We start from the raw sequence: 24475 nt of genomic DNA on the forward strand, positions 1-24475 counted from the left end.
TCCGTCCCTAAAGCTGGAAGACTAGGTCCTGGTGCTTAAAGGAGTACAGGCACTAACGTCATAAACCTGAAGTAAGTACCTGCACACATAAGACACATACACTGTGTACATATTGTACACGTTACGTACCTATGTATTCCATCTAACCCAGCTAGACTTAATTATAGGGCAATCTTAGTTCTCTGTAACATTTTTAGAATACTTTAACAGAACAGTTGTTGCTTATGTCAGTTCTGTACCCATTTTGTGAAAAGCTATGTTCAGACATTTGTATTCTGCAGTTCAGATATATTGAAGAGAGAAACCAAGAATCTCTTTTTATACTAAATTAAGGCTTGAAAGAGCTTTTTGTTTCAAACACTAAAACGTGAGTTCAAGCAAAACCGAGGCATTAAGTCTGCTGTCAGTTGAAGAATAATTCATGCTTTATTTATGACAAAAAGCAAATATGCTAATTGGAAGATTATTCAGCTTGGAACGAATATTTTATCTCTAGTGTACCTTAGGTCAGGCAAAACTTTTCAACTAGAAGAATCCCATCAAAGCGAAGGCCAAAAGTTTGAAGTTGGGTTATAGTCAAACATGTAAATGAGGTGTTGGTAAACTCTCTTCTTTTATGTCAGTAAGTGGTATTTTTGTCAGTTGTGCTGTAGGTTGTATTTGAATGATTCCAGAAAGAAACGGTGCTTCATGTTGCTTTGGACATCTGCACTTCAGAATGCAACTGTTAGGGAGTGCAGAGCTTAGCTGTAAAGGCAGCGAAGGCAGTAGTTTCTCCCTCTTGGCCTTATTTGTTCCTGTGTACCTGTGGTACACCACCTCCATATGTGAAGGGCAAGTGGCTGCGTTAGCCCAAAACTAAGCAAAAGAGCCCTCACTAGGTGAGTACACAATACACAAAATGTGGTTCTATGACGAATGTTCCTTTCCAAAGACTGACTGACCAACTGCTAGAACCTGCCTACCAACAAACTATATTTTGTCCTTCTCTTACGTATTGGTACACTTTTTGATCAGCAGAGATGAATTTTGGCTCAGAGTATGAGCTCGCTGCTGGACTCCCAGCTTCTTGCATGCTGGCTTTGATGCTTGCCAATGCTGGAAATGAGAATTTTAAAAAGTCTGTTAGTTGAAGGGATGCTTTTCCAGTGCTTACAGAAATAATAGGATTTGTTTCTTAAAACATATCATTGTACTTCTCCATGAAGCTGTGCTTTGCAGGACGCCAGATCTCTTCACGTGGTTTGAAGAGAACATCTTTTTAAATAGACCCTAGGATAGAAAACGTCTGGTTTCTATCTTCTGTTTTATGTTTCTGTGGGATTGTAGCTGTTTGTGAGCTGCTGTTCAAAGGATTTAGGCATCATTTCTCCCCGCTCTCCCTCCATAGTCACAGTTGGACTTGATGATCCTAGAGGTCTTTTCCAACCTTAATGATTCTATGACTCCATGAATGGATATCAAACAGCCTTCACGTAGACGGTGTGGATTTCATGTGCTGTGCATGAATAGCAGCTCTTCTACACATTTGGCTATCCAAGAGTATTATTTGTGAAAGGCCAGAACTTCATGTATCTTAAGGAAAGAAATAGAAGCTGATACATTCAAGATGAGCGTGTCCGTACGTATCAGTGAACCGTAACTGGCGCAGGTTTGAATCCAGGCACTTGTGCTTCTCGGAAGTTAAACAGTTAAGCGAGTAATTTATAGTGGATAATCTCTATGATTAATTTCTCCTCTTTGCCTATTAACATATCTTCTATGAAAGCATCATATATCTTCTCAGATGTGCTTACTGTTTTAATTGATCTTTTGCATTCACTCTGGTTGTTGCTTTTGAGCCGTGAATTGCTTGTGGGTTATTAGTGTTTAAAATGCATTGCTGAATCTCAGTTTGAACTTTGACTTTGTTATACAGAAGGATAATTTTTTGATGTCCAGGTGGAGATGAAATTAGTTTCTGGTGTGACCCTGCAATCTGTAAGATGAGTTTTAGTGTGTGTTATGTTCATGAAACTTTTGGAACCACTGTAATAGATGGCATAAACAACAAATATGCAGTAGCCTTCTGCCTCACCTGCTTGTTAATTTTTTCTAATCCTTTCTTTAAATGTTTAGGGTCACTGGAGCAAAAGATCATTGTACCTTTCTGGATAGCTTTCTGTTGTTGGGGATTTCCTCTGGGGGCGGGGGAAGCGTTACTTTTCCAGGAATGAACCTGAGAGGTACGAAATAAGCAGAACAAGATATCACCTGTTTAGAAAATTTTATCAAGCGACTCCCAATAATTTATTTTTTTTTGGTAGCACTCTACACATTTTGCCATTAGGGAACAAACTTTGTTTTGAAGCCATTTATGGATCCAAAAGTTTTATTCAGTTCTAATGTTATCAAGAACCCATTACACTTAGGAAAATCACTAGGGAGAAAAAAAGGGAAGTGAGAACAACAGTGTATTATTTCATCTGTGTAAACAAAATAAACCAAAAAACCAAACTAATGAATACCAACAAAACCCTCTTCACACAAACACAGCAAAAAACTTTAGGTAAGAAACCTACATTGAATATAGGACTGGCCCTTTCATACTGTCCTGGGAATGCTGGGGTAAAAGATGAAGTAAGAATACAGTGCCAGAGAAAAATAATTCTTCTGATGAAGTTAGTTTTATGGGCTGTTGTAGTCCCTAGCATATTCCCCTCTGCCTCCCTCACTTGCAGACAAAGGTGCACAGTCTGCAGAACTTCAGAGCCCACAAAGTTCATCTATTCCCCTTTCTGCTGAAAATGCTGACCAGAAATCAAAGGGGAATAGAGCGTTCAGGCAGGGAAGCTCCATCTGTGACTTACTGTTTTCTATCATGTACAGCATGAAATATCATCCTGAACGAGAAGCCTGAACATCCGTACTAGGAGTAACATATGTGATGTGCAGACACCTGCATCCAAATATCTGAATTTGCTGGCTGTTAGATATTTTCATTTGTTTAAAGAAAATGTGATGCAGTTGCTTAGCTTTTTGAAAAATTAAATTAACGATGTCAACACAGAAAAAGTGCTTCTGTTTCAGCTTAGCAACTTGTTAAGCTAATGGAACTTTTTCCTAGTGGTATTCTTCATAGGTATTCTCAGCGTATCCCACTATAAAGTCCCATGGAACCGTTATAGAGTGTGCTGCAGATGTTTATTGCAAATATGATAAATCATGTAACAATGCTCAGACAATCAAAATGGATTTCCTAAACAAGTTTAAATCTTATTTTAACAAAAGCTCTCCTGCAACCCTCAGAAGTAGTAAACAAATCTTCTCACCATTCCATGCACATTTAAAAATAAAAAAAAGGCAACTGTGTGATTTATTTTTTTTCCCATGACATAACTTGGAAATTATGCAAGTGACCTATTTAAGATTTTCTAGGGTTTTTCTAGGATTTGCATAATGCAAAGCGAGGTAACTGTTCTATAATGAAGCATGATAAAGCAAGGTTCATCAAGCACAAGGAATTTAAAAAAAAACGTCGTGTGTGAAAGTTCACAGCTTTGAAATAAATCATGCCTGATTACATTATTCGTTTGCTGTGATCACACTAGCACATTTGTGATGGCAGAGATGATGTACTAATTCATCTGTTGGGACTTGTAAGGAATCAGAAGAATTTCCTAATTTCAGAATAAAACAATAAGACTCTCCTCGTGTGTGTTTATGCATTAGCGGAAAACACCACTAATAGGAGAGTTAAATCAGCTTCATGTCCCTGGTATTTGTAGAGAGTAGAATCTTTCTCCACACCTGTTCCAAAGCAGGGTCTAAAAAGGCGTGTCCACTTTGGAGGTCATGTGCCCTCCTGCTCCTCTTCTGTGTTCAAACCCACAGGCCAGATGGGCTTCACTCAATGATGGTGAAAGAGATTGCCCATGTGATTTTGCAAGGCTGGAAAATCACAGTTATTAAGGGAGGCCCCTGACAACTGGAGAACAGCTAAGATTACACCCATCTTAAATTAATATTAGAGGGAGGACCTGGGGAACTAAGGTTGGTCAGACTTACTCTAGTCCCTGGGAAGGTCGTGCTAAACATCTTTGGAGTGCCAGCTACAAGCACATAAAGAACAAGCGTGCAGTTGGAAGTAGTCAGCATTGATTTATCAAAAGAAAGCTCTGGTTTGTTAACCTTAACTGTTTTTTAACTGAAAAGGGCCCGGTAATGTAGATGAAGGGAGATCAGTGAAGCTGTAATATGGTTTGACCTTGGTATGGCTTTGACACCTTTTTGCAGTGTTCTCATGTGGAAACTTGGGAAGTATGGGCTGGCTAAATGGTCACCTGAAAACTGGCTGTACTGCCAGGCTCGAAGGGTTGGTGGCCGATCATGAGCAGAGTGCCCCAGGAGTTAATATGGAGGCCAATTTTTTTCCTTAGAGTTGTAGCAGCATAGAAATACTGGTTGCAAGAGATTTCTGGACCTTGTTATATTGCCTGGAAGAGTTTGGCCCCCTCTTTGACATTATCCATCAAAACTTGGAGGGACTTTTGGATTGTTCCTTAGACTCTTCTCAACCAGACTAAATAAGCTCAGCTCCCTCTACCTTTCCTTTAGATCAAGTGCTGCCACGACAGAGATGGTCCTCCAACGTACTTTTGCAAGCTTCTGAGCCTCTTTTTTGAACTAGGCCACCCAGCAGGAACTGTACTCCAGATATAATCTCACCAGAGTTGAGTGATGCCCATAAAGTGTAGTTTGAGAGGTTTGGGCAGAACTTTAGAGGGGGGGGGGGGGGAAATCTACTATGAGGGTAGTACAGCACCAGAAGGGGTTGCCCAGACATTCTGGAGTCTCTGTACTTGGAGGTTTTCAAGATTTTGCTGTGTAAACCTGTGACTGATCTGGTTTAGTGGTGGTTAAGCTATAGCTTAAAGTGGGAGGTTGGACTAGCTGACCTTTTGGTTGGACCCTTCCTACAAATGCTTCTATGAATGGGATTCATTCACTATGAGAGCTAATTCTGATTTTTAAATTTGTGATTGCTTAGAATTTTCCTCTTCCATATTGCTAAACAGTACTCCAAAGAGCCGAATGATAGAACTGAAAGATCTGTTTCGAAATGCTGCTGTTCCAAACTGATGTTGGCCTGTTGAGTAATTTCTGACAGAACAAAACTTGTAATTCTGAAGATATTGTATCAGATTTTAAAAAATTGTATAGGATTGTGCACTTAATAGCAAATCAGGAGGATGCCCCCTTTCATATAACTGAAAGGTGTGTATCTTCAGTCTTTTCTCTGGACAAATGCTGTTTTCACACTGTATTTTTCTAGGGCCACAATCTAAATACAGTTTTGGAGAGGTGGAGGGGATGCCAGTTCACACAGCGTGCATTTATTGCTTTGGTATGCTGGTGCCGTGTTTGAAACTTCTGATGGTTTAATTTCTTTTCATAATCTTAGTGGAAATGTCAGATTTTTTCCAAAGGGAAAAGTCTGTGATTTCATTATCAATATTACAGTTACAGGAGATTCACAATGAAAGCATTAGGCTTGCAGTGAACAGAAATTAAAGAATTTGGCCTGGAATGTTTTCAGATAGGCCCTGTCTTTATAAGTTAATGAATAAAAGAAGACATCAGAAGTGTGCAGAGGTTTGTATGTGTCTGCTTCTGCAGGAGATGGCGTGGTTGGGGTTCTCCTGCCGTTGAAGCACCCGTTTGGTTGTTGGGAAGGCCATACAAGCCACGTTGTGCTTTGAGCAGAAGGCTGGCCTGAGGGACCTGCTGGCCTTGCCTATTCTGTTGTGATCCTGTGGAGCGAGCCAGGGGATCTGCTGTGTTTGTCACCCCGGCACTGCTTGTTGGGGCTGCAATTCTATTCCTGTTTACCTTGTCAGTAACAAACTGTGCCCCAGACTTTACATGGTGAAATATCAGCTGTCAAACACCTTTTCCTGTGTACTTTCAAAGTATATGCTGTTTGCATAGTCTTACCTATATATTGTGTAAAGGGATGCCTGACGCGTGGTAAAGCAGAGGGGAGCAGCAGCTTTGCCTGGGGAGTTTATCGTTTAGGATCTGAGATAAAATACTGAGTGGGTAAGAGCCAAGTGAAGTGAGAATAAAGCAGGACTGCAGGTAACATCCTGGGAGCAACTTAGATCACATGTGTATCTGTCTCAAAAGATCTTTTAAAAACAGCTGCCCTACACAACTTGCAAGCAATGATGTTTGGGGTCTATTGTATGGGAGGCGCTAAGAGTAAAATCTTAGTACAGTTTTAGAACAGAAAAAAGACAATAACGCAAATTTAGTTGCCTAAAGGATGCTTTTTGTGAGGATGTTTTGGGCTAGCAGGAGATAACAGCTAATTCCACAGAAACCTGTAGAGAATGAGGTGTCAGTAATTAACAGTGCAGTTGTGAGCCAGTGATTTGAGGTAAAAAGGGTGGGTGAATTTTGTAGCTACTAGGAAGACATAGCATCAGGATTTTATGTAAAACAGATCAGAGGAAGGATATAGTGGTGACACATGCCGGAAGGGTGTAGAGAGGGAGGTGGTGAACAACTCTATAAGGAAGCATTCAAAAAGAAATTCAGGGAACTCCCTCTTAGCCTGGAGAAGTTGCAGGGGGCTGCTGCCTGTTAGAGGGAATGAATGGAGTTCTCAGTTCCTCCAGAAATGAGAAATGGGCTAGTTTTCTCAGGTTATTATTTCTCATGGGCCAAAACCTTCTTGTGTGGCAGCTCGTACCGGAGACGGTGAGAACTCTGCCTCCCACCCCTAGTGTGGCCGTTAGAGGAAGAGGTGGTCAGGGCTCAAAGGGTGGCAGTGTGCCAGGATCGCCAGGTTTGGGAGGAGGGAGAGTTTGTGGAGGGCAGCTGAACGGTGTCTCTTAAGTGCTTTGCTCCAAGGCTCCTCCAGCCATGTGTTGTGATCATGGGCTCGGGGAAAGTTGCGGGTGCAGTTGAGAAAGCTGCAAACAAAGAGCACGGCCACCTTTAATTTGTACTTTCTTTTCTCTAGTTATGCCTCATATATACTCTTACGCATAATTTTCTGGTTATAGTGTATGAGTTCTTGTAAGGTGCACTTCCTTACCATCTGTGATCACTTTCTGACTAATTTACACCCACCTCTAATGTTCCTTAGCACAACAAATTAGCTTGCTTAAAGATCTGCTTTTGGGCCTACCTCTCTTTAGAAAGCAAGCTGTAGTCTAATTTTCTACATAATAGTTGCACGGCATAAATGGAATGGGAATAATTTAAAGATACAGTGTTTGTTCAGGAGCTTTTTATTAAAAAAAAAAGCATATGCCAAGGATTATGTAGCAGTAAGATAACACATGCCTCAAGGAACGCTGTGAGGCTTATACCATTGAAAATATTTTATTTCTGCATTTCTTCTTGAAAAGAAGTGTCCAAATACAAAAAGCCAACAGGGGGCTGTCACTAAGGCACCAAACAGGCTTTATTTACAACATAGTTGCACATAGTGCCTTCCAGTCAAAAAAGACATACTTAACATCCTGAAATACTAGTACGTAAGTTCTGAAAGTGAAAGTAGTGCAGGATAGGCATGAAAATGGAAAATAAGGATCTTGATGTGCAAATAGTTGTACACAAAATGTGTTCCCCTATGTATGCATTTACATATACTAGATTGCAGGATTGTGACCCAAGTATGTATGTCTTTATTGATCTGGGGACACAGGGTTTCAGAATTTTTAGAAAAGTTCTGACAACTTTAGTGGGAAGAGCATCTGCTTGTTTTAAATGTACCGTATCTTTAGTCACTGTCCAGCTATTTCTGAGTTGCTGGATCTCATCCTCTGATGGACATAAGCAATAATTCCGGTCCCTGAGCCCACTAAATTTGTACTCTGATGTTTCTTTGAGTAATCCTGGAACTATATTTTGTATGAACCTTGTCTTTTTTTCTTCCTTCTTTTCCTTCCTGATCTCCAATACAATTTTAACATAAGCAGAAGTCTTCACTGCATTTTCTAAGAAGTCCTTTGGAAGATCTTTGCTCCAAAGCAGTGACTGCAAATCATGTACATGTATCATGGCACCTAGCTGCATCAGAGGAGGTTTGGGTTGGGATATTGGGAAAAATTTCTTCACTGAAAGGGTTGTCAAGCACTGGAACAGGCTGCCCAGGGAAATGGTGGAGTCCCTGGAGGTATTTAAAAAGATGTGTAGCTGTGGTGCTCGGGGACATGGTATGGTGGTGGGCTTGGCAGCGCTGGGTTAACTGTTGGACTTGATGATTCTAAAGTTCTTTTCTAACCTAAATAATTCTATGTATCTCAACTGCCTTATAACATAGGAAGTCCATATATAGAGAATGTAGTCATCAATCACTGGTATTGCTCTTTGCTATCGGATAACTCTTCAGTCTGTGGCACACTGATGGTTCCTTGTAGAGCGTGGCTGCCTGCCTCCCTTTTCCTTTCTTCTGCAGGGTGCCTGTGAGTCAGCCTGTACGTGGGGCTCTCCTGTCTGAGCCATAAGCCCAGTACCTATTGTCGTCTCCATCCTGTCCAACCTTGCCCTGTCTGTGCTGCCTCGAAAGGCTGTTGGGTAGCTGTTGATGGCTCAAGAAGCAGAAAGTGCTGTTGAATCTTTGACTGCCTGAAAGGAAGTTTCCAAAGGTATACAAATAGGAAAGCAGAGTGTATAGATGATTGGTTTTTATTCCTTCTTCAGGTCTTGCCCAGGACTACTTTACAACAAAGGAATACATCTTCATAAATATTTCATAGTGTCTAAAATACTCAGGCCTCCACTGGAGCATCTGAACTGTTCCGTAATGCAAATGTGCCATAACGTAAGTATGATGTCGTCTTTACTTCTACATATGTCATTGTTTAGGGGTAACAGTAAGGAAGTTTTCTAGTTGTACTGATCTTAGATATAAGAGGAACAGTAGATGATATTGTGAAACAATTGTTATAGAACCAGTCAGTATTTTATGAGAAATCTATCTTGGAAAACTGACTTTTTTCCTCCTGAAAAATGCTACTTAAAATATTTCATGAAGTCCAGTAGGTTTTAAGCAACTTGACCATTGCATTACAACAACATCAATACAATAGTTACATTACATTTCAGTACAACTCTCAGGTTTGTTTCAGGTTTTTCGTCACTTTAATTCATGCTGATATTTATAAATTCCTGTTTTATCATATTTGTGTGGGGTCATTGTGTAGGTGACCAATTAGTGTGGGTTTTCTGTTTGTTTCCTTGCTTGTTTTACCCCTCTGACTGGTCAGTTTAGCAGTTTGAACTTATATTTCAATATAAGTTTTTAGTTTCCTGGTTTGTTTTGACCGTGTTCATCACCATAGACATTGGGTGCTGAAAGCAGTATCTTTAAGGAAAAAAATAATGAAACTGGAAGTAAGGGCTCTTTTAGAGATCTTTTCCAGTACAGCACTGAAAAATACTTGCTTTCACAACCCCCTTCCTGCTCTGGTAGGTTGTGCTGTAAGGCAGCAATTACTGATCTTATTTCATCCCAATGAAGCACTGTTTTGCAAGATAAAATAAGGACTGGTAAGCAGCAGTTTCCTCCAGAAAAGGAACGATGTCTCTGATACTATTGCCGATTCAGTGAAGGAAGGATCACTTTCTCATTCCCTAAGTTGTTTTCCAAAAGCTGTCTGAGAAAGCTTGGGAGATTGCAGGATGAAGCAGCTCACAGAACAGGATTTTTCTAAGTACCATTTTGAAGTAGAGAAAATAAATCCTGCCTCCAGACTTTGCTTGGAGGAGAAGCTGCTGTAGCTATTCTGCAGTGTGATCTCCAAGAGTGTGCCCAGGAAGCTCTGAAGCTGTCCTCAGTCTCTTTCTGTGCAAGAAGCTGTGGTGCAGGGAGGTGAAAGAGGAAGACAAGATAAGGTTGTGTATTTCCAAATAATCCAACACCATATAAATTTGCCTCTTGGAGTCATCTCCAGCATAGACTACTCTCTGCAGACAGGAAATCGAAGCTCAGTCATTTCTGTTTTTGAAGGAAAACTGTAAGTAATGAGAGTTATAATGAAGGGGAAGTCTAGGTCTCCTGGTCTTGCTTTAGCTGTAAAAGCCATGGAGAACTGAGCCTAGAACAGAGCTAAACTTTTAGTCAGTCCTCCTAGTTTGCAAGTGTAGTGGTTCCTGCCTCTTGGTAAGGATGAGACAAAGCACAGAGGAAGGCACAAGGGCTGCTACAGTGCTTCCCACCACCCCCCTGAGGCATAGACCAGCATTGCTATGCCTTAGGGCTGTAGAGGAATGTTCTACAGCTGCTCAGGGGAAGGGTAGCCTCACAGGATGTAGCACTGATACACTTAAACTGCCTTTTCTCGGTTGTTATTAAAAAAAAAAATGGAGCCAATTATTAAACTGGATCATTGTCTTAAGTCAGTGAAAGTGCAAAATGGGATGAGGGGAAGTGTTTCAAGACCGTGTATAGGAAAATCTATATTAATGGTGTTGCGCGTAGTGGATACAGTTGTGTGGTGAGACTTTTTCCATGATGCCTAGGTCTGCAAGGGTACAGTTTGACGTAACCGTCACTTTATGGCAAAGATTCTTGAGTACTTGGATGAGTAATCCTTCTGAATCAAATTACCTATTCACAAGTTTAGATGCAGACATGTTCAGGTACAATGATGTTTTCTTGACTATGTACAACTAATAACTACACAGCATTCACACAGCTAGTACAGTTATGTTATGCAGTATTTAACAATGCTGCTCTCAATGAAGTTTTTAGTAAAACACAGACTTAGGAAGAAAGTTTGAAAAGGAGAGGCAAATGTAACTTTTGGGGAGATTTTTGTCACCCCTTTTTCCTTCTGTCATTTTCATTTCCCTCTTATTTTCTGATTTCAAACTAACTGGACCTGGTTCAAATATTCATGTTACTTCAATGCTATTTATGGATCAAAAGAGTATGATTTCCATGGCAACCGCTCCAGGTTTTGAGCAAATATCAGCTTTGAAGGTGCTTTCTCTTCTTTGGGTTTGTATTTTGTGCTTATTGATTAACGCCAGGAAGGATTTAGATCTTGTTTATAAACAGAGGACTTAATTTGAAGAAGAAAAGCAAAGTTCAAAATAGAATGGAGTGTTAAAGATATTAGATCTAGCTGCAGAGTTCTATCAGATTCTGGCTTTGTCCTTGGCTATGTAAGCTGGTGCAGCTTTCAAAAAGCAATCTTTAGCATAAGAAATGCGATGTTGCCTATAATCATGTTGTTTCATAGTTTCTAAATAAGTATTCTGAAAGAGTTATTCTTATTTATAGGTTTGTGGGCCAGCGGCTGTGCATTTGATGGTGATGCATGTGATGTGGGTAGATTACATGGTGAAAATGTAGCTGCTGAGCTGAAAGGGATAAGTGTTCTGAGTGTTTTCCTTCTAATATTACTTTTCCAAGTAAGGGACTGCTGTAGTTATCACAGGCATTTTTTGCGTGTGTGAATGCAATTGAAATGTTTCATGTTGTCAAAAATAAGACGGCAAATGCAATCTTTCATTCCGAGATCATTTTATACTGTGCAAAAGTTCTAGGAATCAAACTTAAGCAGAAGTGATGTGACAATATTCTAGCGGTCGTTCTCACATGAGTCAAGTTGCAACACAGATAGTACAGTTTGAAAGGGACCGTTCAAAGCACAAGTATTGCAGATGCAGGCTGCCTTTGTCAAACATGTGGGTGGACACGAAGGAGCAAACTGGATTCTCCTCTTGAGAAGTGGATGTTGCTCACATGTGGTAGCTGGTAGGTGAGAGCCTTGCTGGCAACTCTCTGCTGCCATTTCATATTTCTGTTAGGAAGTGACGACTTTCCGTAACTCTAGGAAGCTTCCTCTGTAAGCGGTGATGATAACTGAACCTGAGTGTTGCCTGCACATAGCCAAATGCACGAGGACAAAGTTTTCCTGTTTAGAATGCCTGCTCTGCCTGCGTGTTACCTCCTACCACTCGTAGACCTTAATCCTGAAACAGCTGTAATATCCTTGTGTTTGGTGTACACAGCACCGGATTCTTCCAAAGGAGCCTGTATTTATTGCCCACCTTTATAAGGAAAAAAAAAAAGTATTAAATTAAGAGATTCATGAAGGGCATATCAAATTTTGATAAGTATTTCATGAATTGTTGAGAAGTCAGTGATACTAAAAAATAATGAATCCCTGACTTTAAAGATGGAATAAATCTTGCTAAGGCTCAACTTTTCTGACTGTGGTTCAGAAGCGCTGTTGTGTGTGTATGTTTATGCACTACCATGTCCACACATGAGCAGTTGTGGGAGTAGCTGCATTTGTCAACGTAACATCTATTCTTCGTTGTCCTTTGGGGCTGGATCTCAAGGAGTGAGGCAGGGGACTTGTAGGGCACAAGAGCGTGTGATCGCCTCATGGGTAAATTTTAACTACGTGTCACAGTACCTATTCATGAGAAGGCAGAACTGAGGCTGCACAGGAGTTTCCTAGTTCTCTTGTATGTACGTGAAACGTCTTTCAGACAAAACAGTTAAGGTATTGGTTATGAGGAACACCTCCCCCTGTATTATTGGCAAGACTAGAAACCTCGCTTCTGGGCACTGCACCATCAGTTGTGAACTCCTGGGCTATAGTAGGTGGAGGCACAAAGATTCTAGAGATGGGTAAAGAGCCGAAATCTGTGTAGAAGAGAACCTGGAAAGGGGCTTGCACTGTGGACCAGTTCAGTGCCAGCACGGGGTTAGTGTTCGGTGGGGATGGCAGCGTGAGCACCTGCACGGCCGTTATATTAGACGATGCTTTATTACTGTTGTTGCACCGTTACAGCGTCATGGAGTGCACTGCAGCAAGCAGTGAATTCACAGTGCCCACCGCCACGCCGCCACAGGTCAGGGGGCCTCAGTGACAGCCTGCAGAACTGCATGACTCACCTCCTTTCACTGTTGTACTTGTTCTGTCTCTTCATTTTCCCACTCCGTGTTGGTCATGCAGCCACCGAGGCACTGGGCAGTAAGCTGTATTATCCTAATTGGCTTTGATTAAACGCTGCTCAGAACTTTTGCAGCCTGACAATAAAGCAAAGGCACTAGGACACGTTTCTGGTCTCTTCAGGGAACCACTCTCTATAAATATCCTGGTTAGGTTGTTGCGAGCTACCATGTTGACTAATTTTGATCACAAGCCTTTAAATAAATGCAGTATATGGATGTGTTTTATGGGACATTAGGGGAAAAAGAAAAGAAAAAACCCTTAGAATACTTTTCTTCATATTTTTCTGTCACCACCCACACTGTCAGGCGCTGTCATATTTTTCTGGCTTTGATAATGTTGTTCATTAAAGAAAATAACAGAGCAAGGTGGCTTTGGCTACTCAGCTCCTCTGGAGTCTTGAAGTTTGTGTGCCATTTCGTGGTACCACGTGACTGGGAAGTCCTGGATGCCAACAGTAGTGTTCTTTAAAAAGCCAGACAGTAACAAGACTTTCCAGTTTTATTTTCTAATTTGATTTATTACTTTGTTCCTCAGGGAGATAGGGCATAACTCTATTTACAATGTATTTATTTTCTCAGACCTATATAGGAATGGAAGTACTTGGCAAAATGCTATGAATTTTTTCCGTGTCTTTTTTTTAAATGAAATTTTGTGTGAGGAAACAAGGCTGATGCCCTCCTGTGGGGGACCCTCTCATACTCGCACAGAGCATTTTGTCTTTGCTAGACCCAGATACTGCTTTTATTGTAGTCAGGTTACAGACACCCCGTCGTAGGAATGAAAGCAGATTGTAGCGCAGAACTGGAAAAACTGACCAAAGTGTTTTGGTTAGGATTGTTTCACTAAATTTCACATTTGAATTAAGATATTAGAATAAAAGAGAATCAGAGAATGTTTTTCAAGATTTTAACTGCAAGTGACGCTTACTGACTTACCTTCAGGGCTCTCTCTCGGCAGCCATGTAGTAATGAATATCTATGAGGACCCATAAATGGGATGGCCTGTGCTTGTCTCTGGCTGTATATAAACTACTGATATATGCCGTTACCTGATTCTTTGCCTACCCAATACTCACTGCACTGTTGAGGGATGTTTATTTTCTTTTAGACTGCTTTATAAACCTAATTAAATGCTTGTAAATTGTAATTATGAGAACTTCTGCCAGAAGGTTTATGCACTGGTAGGATTTGATCTTCTTGGATATACTAAATTTGATTTAAAAATATGTTTTCATCCTCTCTATTTTTAACACTTAAGAGTTGAACAATGTTTCTGAAAAAAAGAATAACCTAAACCCCAGTCTGGCAAAACCTTGGCTATCTGAAACTAAAGATGGAACTTGGCAAATACGTTTATTTTCTGTGCTTAGTCACTCCAGCCTTAGCTAAAATCTGAAAATAACAGCGTTGAATTTTCAATAGATATTGTAGGCTTTTTGTAGCATTCATGAAACAAAAAGAAAAAGAGAGAGCAAACAGCCATCTAAAATAAAACCATGGGATAGACAGGGAAAGTTTGACCCGATTAGATTACATTGTATAGCGTATGGCTCAAGAATATCAGCAGCTATCAGCCTCTTGCTTTCAAAGCTTCAGCTCCTTCCGTTTAAAAAATTACGAGCCATCTAGGAAACCATAAATTTCATTTTAGTAGTTGATATAAGTCGGGGCTCATAATAAACCACTTGCAACCCAGGGTCACTTCCAAACAACTTACTGTGTGAATTGAACAAATGCAATTTTTTTGAAATAATTCAGGTTTGTTCTAGAAAACGAAGCATAATGTACAAACTTCTGTCGAAAATGAGTTTACATAGGGAGTGCAGGGGGCTTTCCCAGAGGAAATATATCAGTAGTTTCGTATGAGAGTTTCATGCCCTACATAACGCCAACTTTTAGTGCAAATCTCTCTTCATTTTATAGTCTTCTAGCTATTATTTTCAGGAATATACACAAAAATGTGACCCTCTCACTCTTTAGAGTGGACTGGTAGATTCTGTTTCTGCGCTCCACATTGGAATAACTTTTAAAGCATTAAATGTAGGAACATCTTTTATTCCTTTTTTTTTTTTTTAATGTGTTCACACAATTTCAGTAAAATTCTCTGTTAAATTAACTGCAATCTGAATACATGAACTCAAAGATGTACTTTGCTTCAGTAAGGGCTGGAGCCGTAACTGAATGGACTCCATGTATTTAACAAAAAGTACAGAAGATGGATGCAGCTACACTAGTTGTTTGGGTCATCCATCCGTTTCACAGGAAATAATTACCATGATACTCATAGATTTTGAAGAACAGAGGGGTTTTATTCCTGGGTCAGACCAGTAAGCTCCTGTGCTGTCTCCAGGTATGGCACCAGGCAATGTTATCTAGTGTGTTACTCTGGACACCTTCTGCAGGCTATTTTCCTCACACTCTCCCTGCATCCAGTAAACTGCCTTAACAGGGAGACTGAAAACCTGAACAAGTTTTTCAGTTTTCTAAGACCAAAGATCACCTCTCAGATAGTTTTCAGTCCCTTTCTGTGACAATTTTTTTGACTTTTCATGGTCCTTCACTGTCATGTATGTATGCTCCCTGTTTTCAGGGAGGGAGGAAATAATAGCATTGGGGCTATTTACACTGGCTAAAAGTTATCTAATGCCAAGTTAACTATCAGTCTGGGTGTTTTACTAGGTCACTTTCAGCATCACAGTGCTAGTACAGACTAGCTTCGCTAACAAAGTAATTAGACTTCACATTAACTTAAAAACTCTATAATAACAGGAACAAAGAAATGCAAATGTTATCTCAGTCTTTTCAAATATTTCAAGTAAATGGATGGATGGGGTTTCAAAGACATGAAGAAAGTTAGCCTGTTATTGTATTGAAGTGTAGCCAAATCCTTCCTGATGGAAACATTTAATACGTTTCGATGGGTACAGATATACATAGAACATGATGCTATACAATGAGATAGAAATGGGAAGAATGACATAAAATATTGAAAATGAAAAGAGGAGTATTAAATATGGGGCAAATCTTCGGGGAGCTGCTCGTCCTTAATCAGGTGGAGGAAAAATTGGAGAAAAATAACTTAGCTGCTTCCAAAATACCAACTCGCATCCTCCTTTTCCTCTTGAATGAGGAATATTTTATTCATTTTCCTAGAAAAGATTCGTGCTGACATGTCATCTTTAGGCTTTGATACACAGTTAGGAAGTACCATGCTGTGGAGCCTTTTATTGACTGGGTTGTCTTAATAGTAATGAATCAATACAGTGCTGTATGATTTGTGTAGCTGAAGGCCTGAAAATAATCTGGTGGTTTTTGTAGCTGTGCAGTGGGAGTACAGGGAGCTTGAGAACACGACTGATAAGCAGCCAGGTAGTACACTAATGACCAGAATGTCAGAAATCCATCAAAAGGAAAGCAGAAGTTTACACTAGGCATGTGTGGTCTCGAATGCGAAGCAGCACAGAAAGGTATCCAAACGTGACACGAATATAAGCATGAAATGATCACATTGTTCTTTTAATGACGGGGGTGCATGTACGTGCTCAGCTTCTAAGCAAAAGTAACTAATTTAAAGGTGTGTATGTGGTAAGTTGTAGAAGATACAGTAGCAGGTGACGCTTTTGATTAAAGAAGTGATTACAACATATAAAGGAGAGATGCAGCCTGGATTCTTTAAATTTGTATACTGGGTAGTTCATTTCCCCTGAGAGCTACTGAATGGCTCGTACAAAGCATGCAGCCTGCTTTCCGCCACCAGTAGCGTTTAGTTTAATCATGATGCTGCTTTGGTCTGAAGTCATCTCTGATTTTCAAAAGTTGAAAGATTGGTATAAATTCCAGTAAAGTTTTTATTTCTACATTTGTAATAACCTCTTCCTGTTTGTTACTCTACCTTTCCCAAAGACTACTGCTTTGATGTTTTGGGATTGGGAAAGAGAAGGAGGAAACTTATTATCCAGGAGGCATTACAGCACCAAGCCTGACGCTATTCAAGAAGCATGTGGACAATACCCTCAGAGACATGGTGTGAATTTAGGGTTGTCCTGTGCAGGAACAGGAGCTGGACTTGATGATCCCTGTGGGTCCCTCCCGACTCAGGACATTCTGTGATTCTACCAGTGTGTACATTTTTGTTAGGCTGAGCTCATCGGGTCCCAACCCCTTGCTTGAAGTATGGCCAAGTGTGAGGCTGGGTCAGGTAGTTCAGGGACAGCTGAGTTAGAATATCTCCAAGGGACAGCTATTCCACCACCTCCCCTGACACTTATGTCACTGTCCATCACAGATGTGTCTCTTAGTTGGTAAGCAGCCTGAGAAAGACACATCGTTATGGGTTCTCTTGATATGTTATCCTTGTGCGGATCTCTCAAGGAACTTGCTCCTGGGTAGTTAGAGTCATTTAAATGTTTGGAGTGCTTTGTCTTGTTTAGTAAAAAGGGTAAATGTCTTCCCTAAACAGGTGTATCCTTACTGTGCCTATCCTAAGCAACTAAAAATCAGCTTATGCTGAAATCTTTTTTCACTGGCTTAGTTGGAGGGTGATTGGAACAAACAAACCCCCCATTAAAATAAGATTTCTGGACTATTGATAAAACTTGGTAGTTATAGAAGCGAAGAGAAGGATAATCATATTTCATACTTCGTGCAATAAGCTGGTCACCACGAGAGTTCAGGAGGAATTTTTCTTCAGACTTAAGCACTAAAGAACTTTTCTTCAGTTTCCTGGTAGACCTCGCGTGTTAGGCTGCCGATAGATGAAAGCTGCTGGAATTGAAGGGTCTCATTAACCAAATCATGGACCCTTTTATGAGAAAAAGGGTCTTTTATGAGAAAAAGAACAAGTCCGTTGCTTGTTTGGAATAATAGGATAGAATTTTCAGGCCTTTGTTCAGTTTACTTTTCCATTTTTGGTAGTGACAGAAGCTCAGTATTCATGGCTTTTAATGAGTGATGCCGAGAACCTGCAGCAAGAAAGAAGCAGCAATTGAATACTGTACATACTCATTCTGTATGCAAACTTTAGATTCCTGTAGGTGGCTTTTTAGATTTTATTGTAAACCTGCACGAAGTTGCATGAGTAAAATGTACAACAAACAACCTAAAACTGAATTTTTACTGAGTTTATTCTGAGCGCTCTTATTGTGTGGCAACACAGGAAGCAATACCAGCCTTCCAGATGCTTTTGTAAGCATACCTTTTTGGACTAGCCATGCCAGACAAGATTGTGCGTGCCTCTTGTCCTGACGTTCAAGAGGCTCCTCCTCTGCTTCCTCCGTGACACCAGTAATTGCTGCACCCAGTGAGATGACAGCACTGCTGCTGCAGCGGGCTACTGAAGAACTAGCAGGTACCACTGCGTTTTCCAGTTTCCTCTCAAGGAGAGAGGGGAAGGAGATGGTCAAGGCACTCTTCCATCTCCATACAGGCAATGGACCTGTTCCATTCTGAGCGCAGAACGTAGGCCTTCCAAAAAAGGGTTCCCATGACACCTTGCACCACTGCATATCATGAACTGGTCGTTTGGATTTAAATGACAATCTTGAAACTTGTTATGTTCTCCAAAACAGGAGGTGGCTAATTAATATTGATTGGGAGTTGAAAATTCCATCACAGCTAGTGATGTCATCTCACTAGATGGCGCTACAGAATCGTTTAGTCTAGAGAGAGCAAAAACGTGCTTTCTGTGATGATTAATGGCTACTATATTTGTGAGAAAAAAGCTGAATTAAATGCTAGAATTCAGTTCTAAGCAAGTTGTGGGTTTTCTGCTTAAAACTTTTTAAGGCATAATTGAACTGTAATAGATAACATGAGCTAAGGAAGAGTTGAAGTAAGAACTACAAAGAGTGGTTTGCCATTGTATTATATATGTAAGATGCAAATAACACACATTCTCAAAGCTGAGATTAAGGAATTAGATAAAGTCAGGCAGAAAATAAGGACAACAAAGAGAAGGCAGAAGGAGGCAAAACCACAATTCCTGTGATCAGATCTTTCCAAGATTTTCATAGGACTCACGGTGTTGCATTTGCTGTCTCCATGATGGAGACTGACTTTTTAAAATTGAAATATCTTTTTATGGAATATTGCTGATTTAAATTACATCTTGCTATGTTGCTCTTTTCTGAATATTAACGGTCAGATTTAAAGGATGTTGTTCTTTATGGACATTTAACAAAAGATTTTATTTATATTGTTACAAAAATTGGGATCAGGAGAGCTGTTTGATAAACCAATGGTAGTAGATTACTAGATGAAGATTCATTGTCCAACCTTGAAGTAGTCTCCATACATGTTAAGCATAGAAGCAGTGGTCCACAAATTTATTCCAAATATTCTGAAATCCTATCCTTTTTGTTCCCCAAGGTGAGGTACAACTAATCCACTGTTACCCTAGCATGACAAGGAGGAATCCTTCTGTTGAAAACATGCAAGATGAAATGACGGATCTTTAGTTTAAGTCAGGTCTCTGCAAAACCAAGGGATCTAGTGTAATACATAAGGTAAAAATTCAGTGAAGTACAGAGACAGGGAAAAAGTGCTCAGCAGTGTTATAGGAATCATTTAACATGAGCCCATCAGTAAAATCATCTGGGTGTGGCAGGTGGATCAAATAGCAAGCTAGAATATTTTGAATATAAGGCGTAAGTACTTATCGCTATCTGCAGCACCTCAGTTTTCATGGACAGAATAATGCAAAACTTGCCAAAAAGGTTGAATGCCAAGAATAATTCAAACAACTTGCATTGAAAAACCTCTATGATCTGGTATATATTACACTGCATTCTGACTATAGCTACGCTCACAATTAGACATAGCTTCTACCTTTGAGAGTAGGTTGCTACTACGAATGCTTATCATACAGCACAGCCTCAGCTGTGGGTCAGTGACCCCTCTGAACCAGGGAGCAATTTGAGGTCCCGCTGACTTAAACATGCAAACTATTCAGTGTGTGGCAAGTAGTGATTGGTATGCTGTCCTGTGTCCAGGTCCTGAGAGCACCGTAAAAGTGTTAAGTACAGCAGAGCAGAACTGGGCAAATAATGGATTTATTTGCATGACTGCTGAAACAAAAGGCAAGTAAGAAGAAATTAAGAAAAACGAATCAATTTGAAACTGTTTTTTTAAGGGCATTTTGAGTAATACCAGTCGTGGGGAAAAAATTTAGGAATACTTGACTGAAAGAATTCTTTTTGCCCTTTTATTTTTTATAAAATTAAATTTGACTTTAAAATGCTATTTGAAAGTGAAAAGTTGTGAAGTTTTATCCTGGAAGTGTACAAAATTGCTGGCATTTCCGCAGTTTTTCATTTGAAAATGGATGACGTGCTTCATGTAAACAAGTGACATTTTTATAGCTAATTCTTGCCCTTGCAAGAAGTTGCAGTTCTGGCTTGTAGTGAATATGCTGTCTGTATTCATTAATACAGACAGAAGTCAGAATGTGAAATGGGCTATTTGAGATAAAATTGCCAATAGATGGCTAACAAGTTTGTCTTATCCTCTGTTATTGGGACTGCTTCATCAACTTTTATGCTTATATGCTTTTATGGCTTATACACATCAATGCATGACCCTATTTGTGTGATGATAGAAATGCAGAAGTTATTTGTGTAAATCTTATTGTTTAGTATGTAGCTTTTGTGTCTCAAATACTGCTTTTTAAAAACAGCATAATTTTTATTGAATAGCTTAAAGCTGCACTTAGTGTTATTGATGTTGTCAGAAATCATAACTATTCTGAGTTGAACAGAAACCTCATATTTATTTCAGTTAATATGATGTTCCTTTTTCATCATCCTTTAACCATTAATCTTGCTTTTTTTTTTCCTGGGTGAATGAAGAACCACTATTCTCAGGGAAAATTGTTTTGATCTATTTAGAAGATATTTGGCATATTATGCTTAAAATATTTGTTTCTGGACAGAATTTATTGAAAGTATTGGAATTTAGCTAGAAGTTAAGGCAAAGCTGCCTCGACTTTCAATTCCAATCTAGGGTCAGAAAACAAGTAAAGTTGGATTGCAACCTTTATCTAGTTTAATCACCGAGGCTGAATTCAGAGCAGTACTCAGTGGTCCAAGTACTAGGCTTTGCGTTGATCTGCCTTGAGAAATCCTTGCCCAGCCTGTCCAGCTGCTCTGACAGAATATATCCTCTGCTGGAGGGGAAGAAGGATTCTAGCAGGAAAATAACCTGGGCTTGTGACAGCTCATGTTTTGGGCGTTTCTAGATTTGGTCTGCTCTCCGCCCTGTGGCGAGTGTTCAAGCCCTGTGATCCAGCCCCTGCTCCTGTGCTGGGACCATGCTGCTGCCAGCACGTGCCAGCGTCCCAGCCGGGTACTGGAGCCTCTTTCTAAGTGCGGCAGGCTTGCTAGCCTGGGTGGAAGGACAAGCTCAAGCCTTTATTTCTTGTTTAGGTAGACTGCTGCTTGTAAAAGTGCAGAGAGCCTAGCAGAGCACTGAAGTTTAGAGTTCAGAGGTAGGCCAGCCTACATTTGGTGCCTGAAAGAAATATGCCCACTGCATGCCAGAGGTGGTTATACTGACCCCAAGCTAAGAATTTCCATACAGATTCCAACCTGAAGGTGAATCATATGCCTTCAAAACCCTCTCAAATCACAATTTATCCTCTCCATGGCCAAATCACCAAGCTAGTGATGCCAAGGAAGAAGATTTGGCTTAGTTGCTATGGCAAAACTAGAGAGGACACAAAGCTGATACAAAAAGCGTCTCATCTTCAGCATCTACTCCAGCTTTCCTTTCTTATTTCTCTTGTCATTTTTTCCCAACCCAGAGAAGATGTGAGAGAGGAAAGAAGGGGTTATACATGCCTCATCTGTGTTATATTATATCATACTATAAATATATATTTATACACACTGGCATTTAATACAAATTAATTGAATTCTGGAGAATTACTTTCCATTATATCCTGAAAGAAATGTTAGATGTGCCAACTAGGAAGGAGGCGCTGCTGGACTTGCTGTTCACAAACCGAGAAAGCCTGCTTTGTAGTGTCTTGGTTAGTGAGAGCCTTGGCTGCAGTGACCACAATATTGTGGAGTTTGGGGTCTTGCTGAGTGTGCTGAAGGTCACCTCTAAGACAAGGGTTCTGGATTTTAGAAGAGCAAACTTCAGTTTGCTCTCAGTTGAGCACTCAGGGCTCAATTGGGAGGGATTCAATGGGAAGCTTCCATGGAAGACAGAGGAGCTAGTGAGAGCTGGGAATTCTTCAAGAACTCTCCATTGGAAGCACAAAGCCAATTTATCCCCTACAAAGGAAAGGGAAGTAAGCGGAGCAAGAGGCCCCCATGGCTCAACCATGATCTCCTGGGTCTACTCAAATCCAAAAGGGAAGCACACCAGAAATGGAGAAGTGGAAGGTTATCCGCCAAGAACTACAAGGGCATAGCCAGAGTGTGCAGAGATGCAGTTAGAAAAGCAAAATCCCAATTTGAATTGAAACTGGCTGTAGACAGCCTCCTCGGGAGCACCGTGAACTTCTGCTCGCCCATGCTCTAATGAGGCTGGATGTCGTGGCCGCCGCCACCTATTCCACCTAGAGAACCAGAGAGACAAGGCGACGCCTGCGCCTGACATCCCACCTACTCTCCTGAGAAACGATAAGGCTCCATACCCAGATGCAGGCAACATACTCACCCTAACCCCAACCACAGCATCTCACCAGCAGGCCTATTGAGAGACCAAGTTAACAACTGAAACAGTAAACGGCACAACTAGTGAAAAACAACAAGGTTCCAGCTTCAGTAAAGACAGGAATTCCAGCAAAATAAAGTGCACTTACAAGGAAAAAAACCCAGCAAAGCAAAAACCGAACCCCAAACAGAACACCGTACCACGAAACCATCTCACCACCCCCTCAGCGCCCAAAACAACATCCCCTGAGAAAAAAAGCAAAGCAGGCCACAAGGGACCTTTCTAATACAGATGCTGCCAAAGAGTGCCAAGCTCTGGAATCCTTACCTCAGGCAACGCCTCCGCTTCTCTAAACGCCAGAGCACGCCTGCCCGGGGGGCTGAGACAGCCCCAAAGCTGCGACCGCCCGAGGGAACACGGGAGCACCGACGCCAGAGGAGCCCAGGGGCAGCAAGAGCTGCCCGAGCCCCCGCTGGGGCTCTTCGACCCCCGGGCCCCGCCCCCGCCCTTCCCACAGCGCCCCGCGAAAGGGGCGGGCCGAGCCCCCCGAGGGGTGAAGGCCCCGGGAGCCGTACGAGAGCCGCCTGGAGTTCCCGGCACGGGAGGGAGGGGGGAGAGAAAACACCCAAACCGAGCCCCCCGAGCGGAGCAAACACAGGCTCGGGCTGTTGCCGGGGGGCGGGGCCTGTCGCTAAGGGGACGGAATCAGCACTGCTCCCCACGTCTTTGCCAGGGGGCGGGGCCAGTCACTAAGTGGGGCTGCTGGTACCGCCCCCCTGGCCGTCGCCAGGGGGTGGGGCCTGTCACTAAGGGGTGGGAGCCGGCACCACCCTCTGGGCCATGGCCAGGGAGCAGGGCCAGTAGCTAAGGGGGCTGCTGGCTCCGCCCCTATAGACCGTTGCCAGGGGGTGGGGCCTGTTGCTACGGAGGGCTGCTGGTACCACCCTCCGGGCCCTGTCCAGGGGGCGGGGCCAGGCAGGAAGAGCGTGGATATGGGTATCGGCACCACCATCGCCGGGCTCTCGCAAGGGGGCAGGGCCTGAGGCTAAGGGCTGTGCCTTCACTGCCCCGCCCCCGAGGCCATCACTGCATAGCGCAGAGCGTCGCTAAGTGGCGTGCAGAAGTGAGCGTGGCAAAATGTCGCTACAGCCCCAGCGTTGGTGTGCCTGTGCGTACGGTGCCGGAGGCCGGTGAGGCCCGGCAATAGCTTTTGGCGGTGGCCCCTTTGGTGTGGGAGCAATCCTGCAACGTTTGGGATTTCGGCGGCCGTCTCGGCAAAAATGCGACTCAGCCGAGAATGGGAACGTTTGGATTTTTGGGAGGCTAGGCAGGCGCAGAGCCCCAGCGTTGGGGTGTCTGTGAAAGGGCTGCCAGGGCCCAGTGAGAACAAGCAGTATCTTTTAGGGGTGGCACCTTTGGTGTGGAAATTATCCTTGTACATTTTGAGTTATTTATACAGTCTTCAGCAAAAATGTAAGGCTGCCAGCAGTTTGGGGAAGGAGCTCGGCAGATGCTGTGGTTTAGCCGGCAACTCAGCCCCACACAGTCGCTCGCTCGCTCCCCCACCGGTGGGATGGGGAGAGAATCAGAAGGGTAACGCTCGTAGGCTGAGATAAGAACAGTTTAATAATTAAAAAAAAAAACACCAAAACACAACAACAAACATGCAATGGAAAGGAAAAACAACGAGAGGCATGAAACCTGGGGAGGGGCAGAGGGGGGAAGGGGGATGAACCACCGAAACAAACCGCACGTGACGCAGCCACTCACCACCCACCGACCCGACGCCGTGGCGCCCCCGAGCCGCAAACTGCCCCCCTTAATGTACTGGGCATGGTGTCA

The 24475-nt window shown here is 41.9% G+C and overlaps 1 long non-coding RNA gene across 1 annotated transcript in view; it reads right to left on the bottom strand.

The window, feature by feature from the left end:
- The window catches only part of LOC142065317 (uncharacterized), a 125455-nt gene extending 102128 nt beyond the window's left edge, over positions 1–23327 (bottom strand). Inside the window, exon 1 of the long non-coding RNA XR_012663348.1 lies at positions 22961–23327. This is a non-coding gene — a long non-coding RNA (uncharacterized LOC142065317). The remainder of the gene's footprint in view (positions 1–22960) is intronic.
- Positions 23328–24475: the final 1148 nt, after the last annotated feature.

This window comes from Phalacrocorax aristotelis, chromosome 16, assembly GCF_949628215.1.
Source record: "Phalacrocorax aristotelis chromosome 16, bGulAri2.1, whole genome shotgun sequence".
NCBI lineage: Eukaryota > Metazoa > Chordata > Aves > Suliformes > Phalacrocoracidae > Phalacrocorax > Phalacrocorax aristotelis.